We start from the raw sequence: 16,503 nt of genomic DNA, 5'->3' as shown, positions 1-16,503 counted from the left end.
AAAAAATTTTAACTAACAATTCTACGGGCGCTATGTCAAACAGGGACATGCATTACAAAACAATAAACTGGGAACCTCTAACTATTCTTAATACACTACACTCACTTAAACATTTCATTATCCGAACTTCCTCAACCATACAAACAAAATCGTCGCAGTTTATACATCAGTCTTCCTGGCTTGGCAGTCAAGCTCAGGATCGTACAATTTGCTCATGAACAGTTCTTTACATTTCTTTATTTACAATAAACGCAAGTGAATGCTCTTTATTATAGATCGCGGGGGTCGGGGGTCTGGTCGTATCCGAAAATAGGGGATCTGATCCTATATACCGTAGGCTCTCCTTCTCCATTTCCGTAGACGCATAGTCTGCACTATGCAGCAGAGTATCGCTAATACCAGTACGGTTTCTATTACATTGGACAGGGAGTACCAGGTTATAAACCTGGCACACCAAGATGATGTGGTGTCGCTGGTGACTGGGCTCTGGGTACTGCGGGGAAGTGAAACATTAACGGCTGGGGGGCTTAAAGTCATGGGGTTCGTGTTCACGCACAACCAAATGTTCATAAAGATGATGCTGATCCATGTGAAGGAAGTCCTCATGGCTCTTCTCTTTCCTTTTCTTTCTTCTCTTCTCCGGTCCTGGAGCTTCTGGAGTTCTGTGGAAACAAGCATAGTGTCTGTAACTATCTTTGTTTAATATCTCGTACGATAGTGTGTCTGTCCTGTAGTGCCAATTACTCCCTTTATAATTGGTCACTATGTGTGACTCCCTCATTTTATTTTCAAAAATCGCATTTTAGGATAAGACACACTTCCAAATAATGAACCAGTGCGAGCCGTCTCGCAGACTGTGCAATTTACCATTGAAATGGTTCAGGATGTAAATAGCATGTGGTTGGCAACCTAAAGGTTACCTAAACAAAACAAAACGTTTTGAACGAAAAGTGCCAAAATGAGGTGTGTATGGGCCGCGACAGGTAAGAGTTGGATGGAGTCCCCGGGTAGGACGGCTACCAATGCAGTGTCTCCCCTACCCGAGCGTAGTTGACCAGAGGGGGGGTTCTCAGGCAGGGCGGGTCCCAAGCCGTTTCTCCACTGCCTGAGCAACCGACAAGAACGGGCAAGAAATGTAGTCATCGTGGTGAGGCTGCCGTAGTGGTTCTTTCCTTCGAACCAGAAGGGCAGTTACGAACGGGCGTCTGGTACCTTAACCAGTCTCTGCAGACAAGCGAGTTCCGCTGAACTAGTGTCTGGCAAAAGTGAGTCTCTGTAGGCAAGTCCTCAGAGGTTTCGGCCGAAAAGGCGTGGGGCAGTGGGAAAAAATTCTCCTGTCGGACATACAACATTTGACAAACTTACAAACAACATAAAACATGCTGCAGGTTCCATCAGAAAGGACACCACTTCTCCCAAGCGGTTCCTTTTAAAACATCATCTGGACACCTCGGTTGCGAACAGGGTCGCAAAGGGGTTCTCGGTATGAGAACTCGGGTGCCAAACACTTGAGTGTATCAGGGCTGAAAAGGCTGAATGGTGTGAGGTGGGGTCGCTCTCGTCGTTGCGGACGAGTCGGAACGAGTTATCTCGGTGCCAATAGTGGGTGTCTAGCTGTGTGGGGACAAAATCGGGGTCGTCAGTCTAGTTCGGTGGTCGGTGGTGGGGTTTGTTTAGGAAAGTGATCATGAAGGGATCACTCAGATCGTAGTCAGAATCACTGGGTGTGGGTCCTGTTGCATGGGGATAGTAGGGAGGCGTGCTGTGGCTATCGTCTGAGTCACAGTCGCGGTCTCTGCTGCTGCAGTCTGTGGGCGTTCCGGGGCAGAGTGTATATTTAGGGGGTGGAGTCGAGGTCCAGTCCGTGGCTGGGCTGGACATGTTGGGGGATGGTAGGGTTACGTTGGCTGTGGGTGGGGCGTGGTGTGCTGCGTCGAGCATGACGTGGTTCGACTGTGTTCCATATGCCTTCAGCTGGTGTATATGGAACCACGCAGCCTTACCGTTGGGGTACTTTATTTTATATACGGAAGGGCTTACTTTATCCGCAATGGAGTACGGACCAGAGTATTTTGATGACAGGAATGTGCTGGGGTCATATACAGTGAGCATAACTTGCTGACCTATACTGTACTCAGTCGCATGCACGGTCTTGTCGAAACAAGCCTTACTCTGTTTCTTTCTGGTGCCCAATTTTACTGTGGCTGCTAGCTGAGCCGTTTTAACATTCTCCACTAACTGCTCTACTGCTTTCTCGTGTGTGAGGGCCGTCACTTCGGGGCTGGTCAAGCCCAAACCTAATAAATATTCTGTGCCTTTCATGGGACGTCCGGTCATGAGGGTGTGTGGGGTGTAACCTGTGGAAGTAGAAATTGTATTACGCAAAAACAACAGCACAAAAGGGAGGACTGAGTCCCAAGTGGTGTTGTTCTGCTGGACCATTTTTCTGAGGGTGGATTTTAGGGTCCGATTCATGCGCTCCACGATACCACTTGACTGTGGGTGGTATGCTATGTGGAATTTTTGGGTGATGCCAAATATCGTGAGGACGTTCTGCATGACATGTCCCGTAAAATGGGAACCTTGGTCTGATTCAATGCTGCGGGGGAGTCCCCATCTCATAAAGATGTGGTGGGTCAAAATCTTGGCTGTGGTTTTTGCAGAGTTCGTGCAGGCTGGGAATGCTTCCACCCATTTCGTAAATGTGTCAATTGCCACAAGTAATTTATATACATATTTATAGCCATTCCTGCAAGGAGGCAATGGTCCTATAAAATCAATCTGGAGGTTAGTCCAGGGGCCATTAACGGGTCGGGTGTGGCTGAGTTGAGCCTTTTTGGCATATCTGTCCGGATTATTCTGGACGCAGATAAGACAATTCTCGATGTAGTGATTTACATCTTCCTTTAAATTCGGCCACCAACAAAGCTGCTTGAGATGGGCTGTAGTGGGATCGATTCCCTGATGTCCATGACCGTCATGGAACAAGCAAATCAGTTGATTCCTGTCCTGTTCAGGAACCACATAAAGGGTGTCTTTTAACACCACACCGTTATGTGTGGTCAGTGCATTTTTAAATCTCTCATAGGGTGTTGGATATTTTCCTTTTACAATCTCCTTGAGATTGCTGTCCTGCTTCTGGGCCTCTACTAGATCCTCGATCTTTGTCTGTGAGACCTGAACTGTACTCACAGGTGCGCTTTCGGGGGGCATCCAAAAATGTCCACGTTTGGAACCTGCTTTAGCCAGTGCGTCGGCTTTCACATTTCATTGGGGGGGGGGGGGGGGAGGAACGATGGTGACTGCGGATTTTGATTATCCCAAAAGTCCTATTCTGGGCTCTCTGTAAAATATGACGGAGCAATGGGGCTGAGGGGAGGGGTTTTCCATCTGCGGAAACAAATCCTCTTGCTTTCCACAGGGGCAGGAATTCCGTGAGGCTGTTGCAGGCATAGAGGCTGTCCGGGTATATGTCTGCTGGGCTGGGGAAGGAATCTGGGTGTTCTGCTTTGTATGCGATGGCCGCGAGCTCTGCTGCCTGCGCGCCTAAGTGGCATGGAAGTTTTAACGATATTTCCTCAAGGGTGCGTCCCTGCGCGTCCTCGACATAGATACCGCAACATGTTATGCACTTCCCATCCAAGACTGTGGAAGATCCATCCACATAGATCTTTATGGGCTTACACGTGTCTGTGTGCTGGGGGCTCTGGGTTGAACTACCTATCTTTCTGGGGGGTGTTTTAGCAATAAAGGGGCCTGTGTTGTGGTGTGGAGAGATAATCTCACATTCATGGGGGGGTTCCGGGGTACTGTAAGTTGTCGGCTAAAAAGGTGTGCGTCTTTGTCCTTTTCACAGTGATGTCCCGTCCCTGCAAGAGAAGGGTCCATCTCGCTGTTTTAATCTGGCTTACTGGACGGTCCTTGAGTCGTCCGTCCAGTAAATGTTGGGTGGGGATGTGTTCGGTGAGAATTGTGATGGGGTTCAGTCCGGTAATATATGAAAAATACTGCACTGCCCAAAATACTGCGAGCAGGTGCCTCTCACAGGCTGAAAATCCCTGCTCCACAGCATCTAAAATTCTAGAGGCGTAAGCTACGGGCCTTAACTGGTTGTGCCGTTCCTGGAGCACGGCTGAAAGGGTGCGGTCTGTGGTCGCTACCTCTATGGCGTGAGGGGAAAGCGGGTCTGGAACTTGTCGTGCGGGGGCTGCTATGAGTGCCTGTTTTAAAGAGTCCACAGCACCCGTATGCTGCGGAAGCTATTCCCAGGGGGCTCCTTCCTTTAGGAGGTCGGAGAGGGGTGCTGCCTTGCTGGCGAAACCGTCAATGTGGTTTCGGCAGTAGCCAACCAGTCCTAAAAACGACTGGAGGGCTGAAACGTTCTGGGGAAGGGGCAATTTAGCAATCGAGTCAATCCTTTTATGCTCGATCTCGCGTTTACCATGTGTGATAATTGTTCCCAAATATATCACCTTTTCTTCCAAAATCTGGGCCTTTTTGGGGTTGACTTCACAACCAATTGTGTGCAATAGTTCCAGGAGTTCGGACAGAAGCTCAATGTGCTCTTCCTTGGTGTCTGTCTGCAGTAGTAGGTCGTCTACAAACTGAACCAGACATTCAAGGCGAGAAAATTTGGCTAAACCATTTGCCAGCTGTCGGTGGAAAATGGAGAGGGAGTTGTGGAAGCCTTGTGGCAGGCATGTCCACGTGTACTGCTGTGCTTTAAAGGTGAAGGCAAATTTGTACTGACACGCCTTTGCCAATGGAATGGACCAGAATCTATTACTGACGTCCAAAACCGTAAAGAATCGTGAATTGAGTCCCTGCTTGAGCATGGTCTCGGGACTTCATAGAATTTACAGTGCAGAAGGAGGCCCTTCGGCCCATCGAGTCTGCACCGGCTCTTGGAAAGAGCACCCTACCCAAGGTCAACACCTCCACCCTATCCCCATAACTCAGTAACCTCACCCAACACTAAGGGCAATTTTGGACACTAAGGGCAATTTATCATGGCCAATCCACCTAACCTGCACATCTTTGGACTGTGGGAGGAAACCGGAGCACCCGGAGGAAACCCACGCACACACGGGGAGGATGTACAGACTCCGCACAGACAGTGACCAAAGCCGGAATCGAACCTGGGACCCTGGAGCTGTGAAGCAATTGTGCTATCCACAATGCTACCGTGCTGCCTTGTGGCTATTGTGGGGGCTGCTGCGGGGGTGATGTTGTTGAGTTCCCGGTAAGCGATGGTCAGTCGCCATGATCCATCGGGCTTTCTCACTGGCCAAATCGGGGCATTATTAGTGGAGGCTATTGATCTAAGTACTCCCTGCTCTAATAAGCTTTCTATTACCTTGGAGATTTCTCCCTCTGCCTCTTGGGGAAATCCATACTGTTTTTGGGGTCTAGGGTCAGGTCCTGTCATTTGTACAGAGCCAGTCATCCGTCCACAGTCTTGCTTGTGGGTCGCGAATGCTGCCCTGTTCTTTTGCAGAACTGCCCTAACCTGCTTGTCCGTACTAAGTGTGGTCAGCTTGAACCAAAATTCGCCTACTCTCCTATGTTGAGCGTTGCGGGGGCTCTTGCGGATTTTGCCATCTTCCAGACACACTGGTTGACTGGATCAAATGAAAGATTATGGGAATTCATGAAATCGATTCCCAGAATGTGTTCTGCTGTGTGGGGCAGGTCAACTAAAACCACGGGGTGCTTGGTGGTGATGTTACCGATTTGAATGGGTACAGGGGCTGTGATGTGTCCCTGCTGTGAGTGGCCTGTAAAAACGCTGAGGGTGATAGTGGCTGTAGTGGGCCACATGTCCTTTTGCAACAGGGTGGAGGAATTTATTGTGGTGCGGGACCCTCCTGTGTCCCAGAGAAATTCGATGCAACTACCGGTCGTCCAGATCTATCCCAAAGGGAGTCGCAGACCCAACTGGGGGAGCCCGTACACCGTCAGTCCGTTCCGGTCAAGTCCGTCTGATCTGAACGGGCGCTGATGCTATGAATGGGCTCTGTCTTTTTCTTACTCAGAGTGCCCGTCTGCTGGGCTTTCTGTGGCTTTTTAGGGGCATTGCACTCTCTTGCAAAGTGTCCCAACTGTCCGCAGTTGTAACACTCCTGTGACTTGGGTGGGGGGGCTGTTCTTTCCCTCATTCACCCATGCGGGGTTCTGGTGTGTTGTCTTTACTGCCTGCATATTGCGCCGGCCTGCTTTTCCTCGGTATTCTGGACTAGGGGTTTACTTTGAACAGATTGCTCCCAAGCGTGGGACAATCTTTTCACTACCCACTTCTCGTTATGGGCCTCCTCTGAGGGATCATAACTCGTGCAAGCTTTCTGTCCTGTCTCTGTGGCATGGGAGATAAGGGTGCGGGTCCATTTGGCCATGTTGTCTGGGGACAAATGGGCACGGTCTAAGTCTCCAAAGACTGCTGCAAAGTGGATCCACAGGCGTCCAGCGAACGCTGTGGGGTGCTCGGATTTCTTTTGCCTACATTTGTTGAGACCATCTATGGGGTCACCCCGGTTATATTCGATCGCATCCAGGATCGCGGTATGCATTTCTGCAAGGGTGCCTCCTCCTACATTCTGTGGGTCGGGAAGGGCTGCTGCTACTGAAGGGTCTAAACTTAAAACGGTGAGCTTTACATGCTCTCGCTCATCCAGGCCGTACATGGTCGCCTGATGCTTAACTGTGGCAAAGAAATGGTGGGGGTTTGAGGTGGGGAGGAACGGTGTGATCATATCGCACACGTCCCATAATTGGGTCACTGTTAAGAGGGTGGAGTATAGAAATTCCGCATTGTCCGATGTGGCTGTGCGGTGGGTGGTCACTGGGTTCATTGGAGCTTGAACTATCTGCTGTGTGGGGGATTGGGGCGCTTTCCTATTTTGTGGCTTTCCCTGCGCACATGTTCCCGGAACATACCTCTGCGCTGTTTCGTTCAATTCTTCCCAATCAGGGCCGTCTTCCTGATCTAATCTTTCCCCAAAGGTTTCCTGAAAACCTTTCTGAACAGAAAGCAGCGATTGCAGCTCTGCAATCTGCTTCCGGCACTTTGCGTGATCTAGCGTGCTTTGTCTTTGTTCTGTTCTGGCAGCATGGAGTGCTCTTAATGCTGCCTTGTGGTCACTACACCGTTTCTGTAATGCCTCTACCTGGTTTTCCGTTTCTTCTCGTACCAGGACTGCACGTTGCGTGTCCTGATAGGCCTTTTCATATTGAGACTGGAAGCTGCTTAAGTGCGCCAGACAAGACTGGTGTGCCCTTTTGGCATCCTCCACCTCTACATCTTTTGCTGCCAACTTCCTTCTCAATTCCAAATTCTCCTTTTCTACCTCGCTTACATCGACCTTACTCATTCGATGTATGCCCTCAACTTCATTCCGGAGCGTCCTAACGACCTCCTCTGTGCCTCGCAATTGTGCCAAGCAGGACACGATTGCCATCGGCTTGCGAGCTTTCCCTGAGCTCTTTTTGTGGATCTCGCTCAGGTTCTCCCACCAAGTATGTCCTATACTCACGGGACCCGATTCCTCGTTGTCACAGAAATCATTCCAAAGGGATTTTCATTTCATTTCATCCTTTCCCTTTGAGATATTTCCTGATCTCTCAGATGGGACATTGTCCCACTCTACTGCTGCTGGTCGCTGCGACCGCAAATTCCTCGAGGTTCATGAGGCGCTGCATTGCCATCTTTCCTATCCGAATGCTGCTCTTCAAATTTTGGGACAGGGGTACTAAGGTGGTGCTGTAAATATGGGTACGGCTTTCACTACTTTCCGATATACAAACTTCCGACAGTTTTGTCGCAACAAAAAATCTATCAGTTTTACCTTATCGCCCTGTTAGTTACGCATGCATACACACACTTCCGATTTATGAGTATTGATCAGAACTGCTTGAACACTTGTGGTTTTCTGTTTCCAATTGGATCTCTAATTCAAATTCTTGGGTTCTCCCGGAGTGGTTTTCCACTTCTAGATCGGATCCCACCAGAGTCGCCAAATAATGTTGCTAGCTTTGCCTTAGTTTAACTGCTCTATTTTATTACCTTTGCTCTTGAGTCGCCAGGTATCTTTATGATACCGCCACGTGGTTCAAGTCCGAGTAATGATCAATAATCCAATACACCGATTAGTAAGATTTAAATCAAAGCACATTTATTATACACAGTAATCACTACTCATGCACAAATTCTACGTTTAAGCTACTTCTACAACTAACAGGCCTATACTTAACTTGGAACTGGCCCACCAGGTCAGGGAAACAAATGGCCTTTCGTTCGGGTTCTGAGCCTGCGGGATTCGAATTTGGTACAGATTGATAGCTAGGAGCGCCTATCTCGTAGCGAGCGTTGAAGTAAGACCAGCTGCTGTAGAGCGTTTTCGACCAGCTGCTGTAGAGTGAAGAGCTGGCGAAGCGGTGGTGAAGAGCTGGAAGAGAGAGCGCCTTGAACTTGGGGCTCAATTCTTATAGTCCCCAGGGGCTTCCCGCAATTCGGGGCGGACCCTGTACCTGGTCCCAAGTGATTGGACTTTGTCCCAATCACTTTGTTCGGATTTTCTCTAATGCTGGAGCGGTTCCCTGGTCGATGGGCGGTCTTGAGGTGGTCTTTCACCTCCTTTTGTGTAGGCGTCTGCTGGCACCGAAGAGTCTGGTTTTGCTTTGTGTGTCTAAATGTTGCTTATTGTTCCCGGGGATTGCTCATTAGTATGCAGATGGCTGGTGTTTTGTTATGCTGATGGTTGCTGGTATCGATCTTGTCTGGCCTTTCCAGAGGTAATTCCTGCAGCTGCTCGGTTTTGTCCTGTTGGCTGACTTTCCCATCAGCCTTTGCCGTTCGCCATTTTGAATCGGGAGTTGGCCATTTTAAGTGGCTACAATTCAATGGGCAAATCAGTACAGAGGATGGGAAGAAAGAATGGATTAAGATTTGGGCAGCACGGTAGCATTGTGGATAGCACGATTGCTTCACAGCTCCAGGGTCCCAGGTTCGATTCTGGCTTGGGTCACTGTCTGTGCGGAGTCTGCACATCCTCCCCGTGTGTGCGTGGGTTTCCTCCAGGTGCTCCGGTTTCCTCCCACAGTCCAAAGATGTGCAGGTTAGGTGGATTGGCCATGATAAAATTGCCCTTAGTGTCCAAAATTGCCCTTAGTGTTGGGTGGAGTTACTGGGTTATGGGGATAGGGTGGAGGTGTTGACCTTGGGTAGGGTGCTCTTTCCAAGAGCCGGTGCAGACTCGATGGGCCGAATGGCCTCCTTCTGCACTGTAAATTCTATGACAAAAAGGGAGAGAACAAATACAAAGGCAAAGCTTTAAAAAAAATATCCAGCAACAATTAAAACCTGAAGAAATGAGATGTATTAATTTCCAGTGGGGGAATAACACATCTCAAATAGCAATCTTTGGATTTCTGCATTTAACTGCACATCTGCCCTTGCCTGAAGTAACAGAAAAAAATTGAACATAAATAATGACTACACCATTAGATTCACCATTATTCGGACAGCAAATTAAGCACATTGTCCTTCATGTTAATGTGCAATCCAGATTTTCTACTTTCCAGGAATAATTTCTGCAAATCTGTTTGAGTTTGATATTTGGCAATTTCATTAGCAAATCTGAGATTATACATAATTCTATAACTTACTGTTCTGTATCAGTTGTGCTCTCTGTTTTATTTACTTTTTCCTTGATTTTTTTCCCCATCCCAGTTTATTTTTATTTAATTAAACCTCCTGTAATAGTACTATATTATGCCAGTGCATTGTGTTAAGAGCACAGGCTGCATCACAACAGTGAACAAGGAAAGTTTGATTCATATCTCTGGGTTTCCTAACTCAAGCACAACTGTTCTGTCCTACAGCATGCTGAAATTGCTTATTGATCAAATTTATCAATCAGTGGTCATTAATGAAATTTATTCTCATACACACAATTGTTGTACAGCTAAATATATTCAAAATTCTTTCCAACAGTATAATAATTTAGATTATAGTGTGTGCGTACATATGTAGGTAAGCTTTTTAAAAAAAATTTGGGTACAACAAAATAAAACAGATCAGAATGAAAATATAGAATACCAATTACAAAACTAAGATTAAGAAATATCAAGAAGCATTCCTATCCAAATGGCAATACGCGTTTGGAATGCATTGACATTGCAATAAATGTAGTGTCGATGTAAATCAGAACTGAAGTCTAATTATATCTTTGGCAATTTCTATGTAGCGTGTAGGTACACAAGTTATGGCATTATTGCACAAAAAAGCACAGAAAGTTTATGAGGGAAAAGTATTGGAAGTATTTTCATGGCAACCTTAGAAGTATTTGAGACTTTTATTGCACAGCTTTTCCATACATGCCCACAGCAATTTATATCATAGCAGAATTTGAAACTTATTTTGCTGACTTGGAATTAACTTTGGGTCAAATATGTAACTTATTTCAACTCAAAGATCCTTGTACCTCTGGACAAGACCATTCTTTCAGGAATCTGCCTCCAGAAATATGGGGTGGCTGGTAAGTACTACGTAACACTCATATGAGAACATTCTAGTGTGTGTACTTCTAGACGCTTAATATTTCATCAGTCAATCTTGTTTTAACAAATCTCCAATGAGGTTTGTTGTCAACATTCCCTCATTAGTATTGACTTGTATGCCCAATATTTATTGTACATGATTGCTTTAACTGTTCTCCTATTTCAAGTGGGGTTTGGAGAGAGAAAGAAGTTTTAGATCTTTAATATTATGGTACCAATGATATATGGATCTGGCACTGTAAATAAGGAACAGCTGTTCCTAGATTAACTGCATATATATTTTACCAGATCAATGCAAACACAACTTTAACCCACTCAAATTCCATGTGCAGCAGAAAATAGCCACAGTAACATTCCTAATATGGATAACTTTTAGCAGTCACATTTTAAAAAAATGTTCACATTCATATACCTATTACATCCTCTTAAAAAATATATTTTATGCACTTAATTCCCAGTTTACGTTTATCTGCTAAGAGTTCACACATGCTATTTGAACAATGACATCTTCTAACACCCCTCTCAAATCAGCCGGGGTTGCCTTCCAAATTTCCTTAACTACCCAAAAAGGCCGTGTGTTACAGATTTCAAGGCCTAGCTATGTGTCTGCGGCCTTTTTCAAATAAACATAATGGGCAGAATTTAACAGAAAATTTCTAAGTTAATTTGTGGCGGGTCTTTCAAGGTTTCTGCTGGCTCTGCTAGCGAATTCCCCACCGCTATTCAATGACACTTAGTCACTTTTTTAGGCCCTGAGAAGTTTCTCACCGATTTAGCCCACACATACTTTTTTTCAGCACTAGGGAGCTGAACTCAGATTGGTCGCCATTTTGAAAGGATGGCCCGATCTCTAAGTGAACTAATGGGTCCCCCACCCCCCCACTTACACAACGGCATTTACCCCCCCCCCCCCCTCCCCAAGTGAGGACATCCCTGCTATGGGGTCGCTGGGGGTCCCACCTTCAGGCCCTCCCACCCCCCTCCAGGACCCCTACCAGTCACCCCCCCCACCACCCTTCAAACTCCATTCCACACTCCTTTCATGGGCATGGCCCCCTCGGGCCCTGACCTTCAGCGATGCCACCATGACACACTTGCACTGCCACCCTGGTAGGGCCACCCAGCCACCTTGGCAGTGCTGGGGCCTCCGATGGCCCGGGAAATCCCCTGGGTGCTGCTCTGCCTGGCCCACGTTCGTGTGGACAAGTACTGATCGGTGCCTGGCTGCGGCCTCACTAGGGAGGCTGGTAGATCCCGGGAAAACCTGCTTATGTAGGTTTCAAACCTACGTAAGCAAACGCCGTTCAGTAAAGCCCATTTTGGGTGGCGTTCTGATCCAGGCGCCTCGCGGGACTGGGTATATCCCGTGAGGCGTTAAGCTGCTGGGAACCCAGCTAGAGGCATCCTTCCTTAAATAAGGTGCCCAGAACTGAACACAATATCCAAATGTGGTATGAGCAAAAATTTGTGGTGTAGCATCACTTCCTTGCTTTTATACTCTATAACAGAGCTCACAGAGATGGTGTAGGCCAATAGCTTCCTTTTACACCACAAATATCTTTAAAATTTTAACGGAAAGAAGAAAACACACTCTGAGGGGAGGTCTTCTTCCTTCAGAAGCAATGCAATACAGTCTTAAATAAATATTCAGAGGTGGTCGTCTTAACAGGACCACAGTGATACATTTATAGTGCAAGTCGGTTTGCTACTGCTGGACAACACCATCCCCTAGTGTCTGTTGAACTGAACTGCACATTGCCCTTTTTGAATATCCACCTGAAAATTAGCCACAGGATGTATTATTTTCGCAATGGAGTGTTAATTTTTATTTCCAATTGTAATATTTATTTTAATGATTTCTTTGAAAACTTTATCTGCAATTTTATATCTAAATTTTGAACACAGAAAATACTTTAGTATTCCAAAACAATTAACTGAATTTTAATTTGTGAACAACATTTATCTCTAGAACTATAGAAAGATAGTGTATAGAAATGGGTCAATAATTTTCCAAGTCCAATAAGAGCTAAGCACTATCTGACAATTTCAAAAGAACCCTGGTATTGAAGAGCAATCCATGAAAAACACTACAAATTCATTCCTGCAATTGTTAAAACAAAGAAATTTCTTTCTGGTATCTTTACAGCATTCACAAATTTCAGTGTCTCTTAGTCATATTGGAAAAAAATATTTTTGCTATTACTGACATTGGGATGCATAATAATTGTCAGTCTGTGGGGCAAAGCTTCCCTCTAATTAGTTACAACTTGTCACTCCTGTTCCTCTTTGATTTTCTTGCCTCTATACCAATGAAAGCAAAAACCAATACAAGACATTCAAAATCTAATTTCCTAATGTTTTCATGGCTGACCTATTAGAAGTTCACAACAAATGAATGATGCATTCTTCCCTCCTACTATTGCAATCTTCCCACAGTTTAGGTGTTAGTCTTGGCTCAGTGGTAGCACACTTATCTCTGACTCAAAAATTTGCTTGTTAATTTAAAACAGCCCAAGAAAGATACGCTGTAGCACTGTTGCAGTTTTAGATTCCACACTGTTATACTTTTTTGACTAAATCATGTTATGAAAACTGTTACCACCAGAGAATTAAATAAATTTACTCTCTGCTGTTTGGATTAGCATAACACGGGTCTAACAAATAACCTTGAATCAAAGTAAATTAATTGCCCACTACATTCTTTGGTCACTTCAAATGATGGGAAAAGTCAGACCACTATGTACTGACAGAGAGGTGAATCCAGGTCCTAAACCCAGATCTGAACTGGATCTCATTGCCAGATTGTGCAACGACAAGCAGACTACAAAGAACACAGAAACACTTTCTGGGTTGTACCACTAGGCACCAGTAGAGCAATTGAGACAACAAAATTGCATATTGAACAGACCTATGATTCCCTCATGATTTCCCTGGTGGATACATACCTCTCTTCCACCAAAGGCCGAGAACATCTGATGGGTGTCATAAGCCACCTCTAATGGATGTCCCTTGTCACCTATCAACGAGCTATCTAGCTGAGCAGGGGACGAAGAGAAGTGGTACCTCAGAGTGCCCAATGATGTAGGCATCACAGCTATTTCCAGAGTACCGTGTACACACCTGCAGGATGTGCTGACGGTGATCTCAAACAATCTGCATTTTCAGAGTGAAAACCTCTGGTTGGCCTACAGATGCCCCAGTGGCCACATGTGTGAAATCGATGACACCTTGCCTTTTAGGGAAGCCTGCCAAAGCCTCTCACTCTCTCAGTTTGGCTTTCAGCATCAGTGGTGAAACAAAATAAGGTTTCCACTCACCTGAACAATGCAACCTTTATAACTTTATTGCAATGGTGGTTTGCCAATTATGAAATGCAGCACAGATTCACTGCAGATGCCTGAAAGGATCCTGATCCTAGAAGTTGAGGCCCACCATTACCTTCAGTGCCACAGGCATTGGATGACCACTCACACAGTTAGAAATTATCTCCCCACCAATCATGTTAGAATCATCAAATCCCTACAGTGCAGGAGGCCATTCGGCCCATCGAGTCTGCACCGAGCCTCTGAAAGAGCACCATAACCGAGGCCCAATCCCCCACTCTTGCTTGCCACCCGATCTAGGAACAATTTAGCATATCCAATCCACCTAACCTGCACGTCTTTGGACTGTGGGAGGAAACCGGAGCACCCGGAAGAAACTCACACAGACACGGGAAGAATGTGCAAACTGCACAGTCGCCCGAGGTTGGAATTGAACACGGGTCCCTGGCGCTGTAAGGCAATAGTGTTAATCACTGTGCCACCATGCCAACATGAATGCCACCACCTTCCTCGATAAACAAAGCCGACTACTACATTGGTGGTCACGTATTTGAAGTTACTAAGAGCACTTCCTGTACACCTTTCCCTCAGAATAGTATCTTCTCAATGTGCATCCCTGTCCACGTTCCCTTTGATGTCCTTTTGGTCTTTCAGTGTCATCGTGACACTCATTTTGCTGGCACGTTGGTTATTGCTGGCCCTATCCTCCAGTCCTCCTCCCCTTCCTTCCCCTTATTCTTCTTCACTGGAGGACCCTTCACCAGAGGGGACTATTCCCAAGGCTTCTGCTGCAGACTGCTCAAATCTCCCCTCCTTGATTCAAGGCCCTCCTTCAGAAGAGTCACTCACATATGGTCCCCTTACCTCATTGGCAAAATCAGTCATTAATTGAAAACAGGACAAACTTCACAGAACTCTCCTGCAGACTCAGTTGCAGCCTCCTACTCCCCGTGCTCTCCTCTCAGTGAAGTGCCTAAATTATTGCTTAATTGTTCTTAAACAGAAGGAGGGCGAGCTTCCAACTATTTGACCCACTTACCTTCTGCAATTTCAGCATCAGTCGTAATGATGTCAGGAACCTGAGGCAATGTTATCATGCCTAATTTAACGTTCAATCGGGAGGGAGATCCATCTGCCTCCTAATCGTAAATTTCTGCCCATCTAGTTCACCTTCTACCATTCTGGTAGTTGCAAGGTACAATGGAGTTGTTGACTAGCAAGGACCGAGTCTAGATGGCTGTGTTGCCTGCCGCCAAGATTTGGGATACCTGCACAAGGCTGGAGATGAATTGCAGTGGGTGGAGAAGAATCCAGTGGTCATGGACCATGTAGGTGCCAACAACACAGGCAGGACGAGAAATGAATGTGTGGCTCAAAGACTGGTGTGGGAGAAATGAGTTCCGGTTCACAGGGCATTGACACCAGTACTGGGGAAAGTGGGATCTGTACCGTCGGGACGGTCGACACCTGAACCATGCTGGGGCTGATGTTCTACCAAGCCCCAGCATGGGAAGCAGAGGGAATTTTAAACTAAATAGTGGACGCAAGGAATCAAGGCAGCAATCAAATTTGGGAAGATGTTGTATACCAAGGAAGAGAGACAAAGCAGGAGAGAAAGATATTAATATGGGAAATGATAAATAGACCATGACATGAAGGGTCAGAGAGTACAAATCTAAGAGTAAATCAGCAAGCGAATGTGGGCCTTCATGAATAACCTCAGCCGATAAATAAATTGAATCCGCGCTGTTGGCCTCGCTCTGCACCACCGACCAGCTGTCCAACCAACTGAGTTAAACTGGCCCCTAACTCTATGCCTAACTGAATTCACAAAGATAACTCAAAATAAAGAAGTCTTACAACACCAGGTTAAAGTCCAACAGGTTTGTTTCGATGTCACTAGCTTTCGGAGCGCTGCTCCTTCCTCAGGTGAATGAAGAGGTATGTTCCAGAAACATATATATAGACAAATTCAAAGATATATTGTCTATATATATGTTTCTGGAACATACCTCTTCATTCACCTGAGGAAGGAGCAGCGGTCCGAAAGCTAGTGACATCGAAACAAACCTGTTGGACTTTAACCTGGTGTTGTAGGACTTCGTACTGTGCTCACCCCAGTCCAACGCCGGCATCTCCACATCAAAATAAAGAATAAGTGAGCTCCACCCACCTGCATGGCAATATAACACACAGGTATAAATGCAAATTAACTACTTTTTAAATCCAAAGTTTTCCTTGACTCTGGGAAACCACATGAATAATGTACACTTTAGCTGGAATAATCGCAGTAGTCATAGTTCCAATTCTTTAGTCAAGTAAACCCAACTGTGTTTTAAGATCTTACCTTTCTGTTAACTTCTGAAGTGATCACGAACCTAACTTTTAAGTGTTTTAAACTCCAAGCTTGTTTGAATTGTGTTGACTTCAGGATTATTACCAGTTTCTCAACCAGATGCACCCGTTTTCTACAGTTCAAAAGTTAGTTCCTAAACCTGAAAAAGCTGTATTCTAAAACATGTGAATTATGATCTAGACATTTGGAGCAATATCCTTTAGTCCCTTCAGAATCCTTTTAAAAAAAAACTCCTCTCAGCCTGGTCTTACCCAGGCCTAATTTTGATAG

At 45.9% G+C, this 16,503-nt stretch overlaps 1 protein-coding gene across 2 annotated transcripts in view; it reads right to left on the bottom strand.

The window, feature by feature from the left end:
* brip1 (BRCA1 interacting helicase 1) overlaps positions 1-16,503 on the bottom strand; it is a 329,036-nt gene that overhangs the window by 286,384 nt on the left and 26,149 nt on the right. The window lies entirely within an intron of this gene.

Source organism: Scyliorhinus torazame, chromosome 12 (assembly GCF_047496885.1).
Source record: "Scyliorhinus torazame isolate Kashiwa2021f chromosome 12, sScyTor2.1, whole genome shotgun sequence".
NCBI lineage: Eukaryota > Metazoa > Chordata > Chondrichthyes > Carcharhiniformes > Scyliorhinidae > Scyliorhinus > Scyliorhinus torazame.
This window is presented reverse-complemented; position numbering and strand designations above follow the sequence as displayed.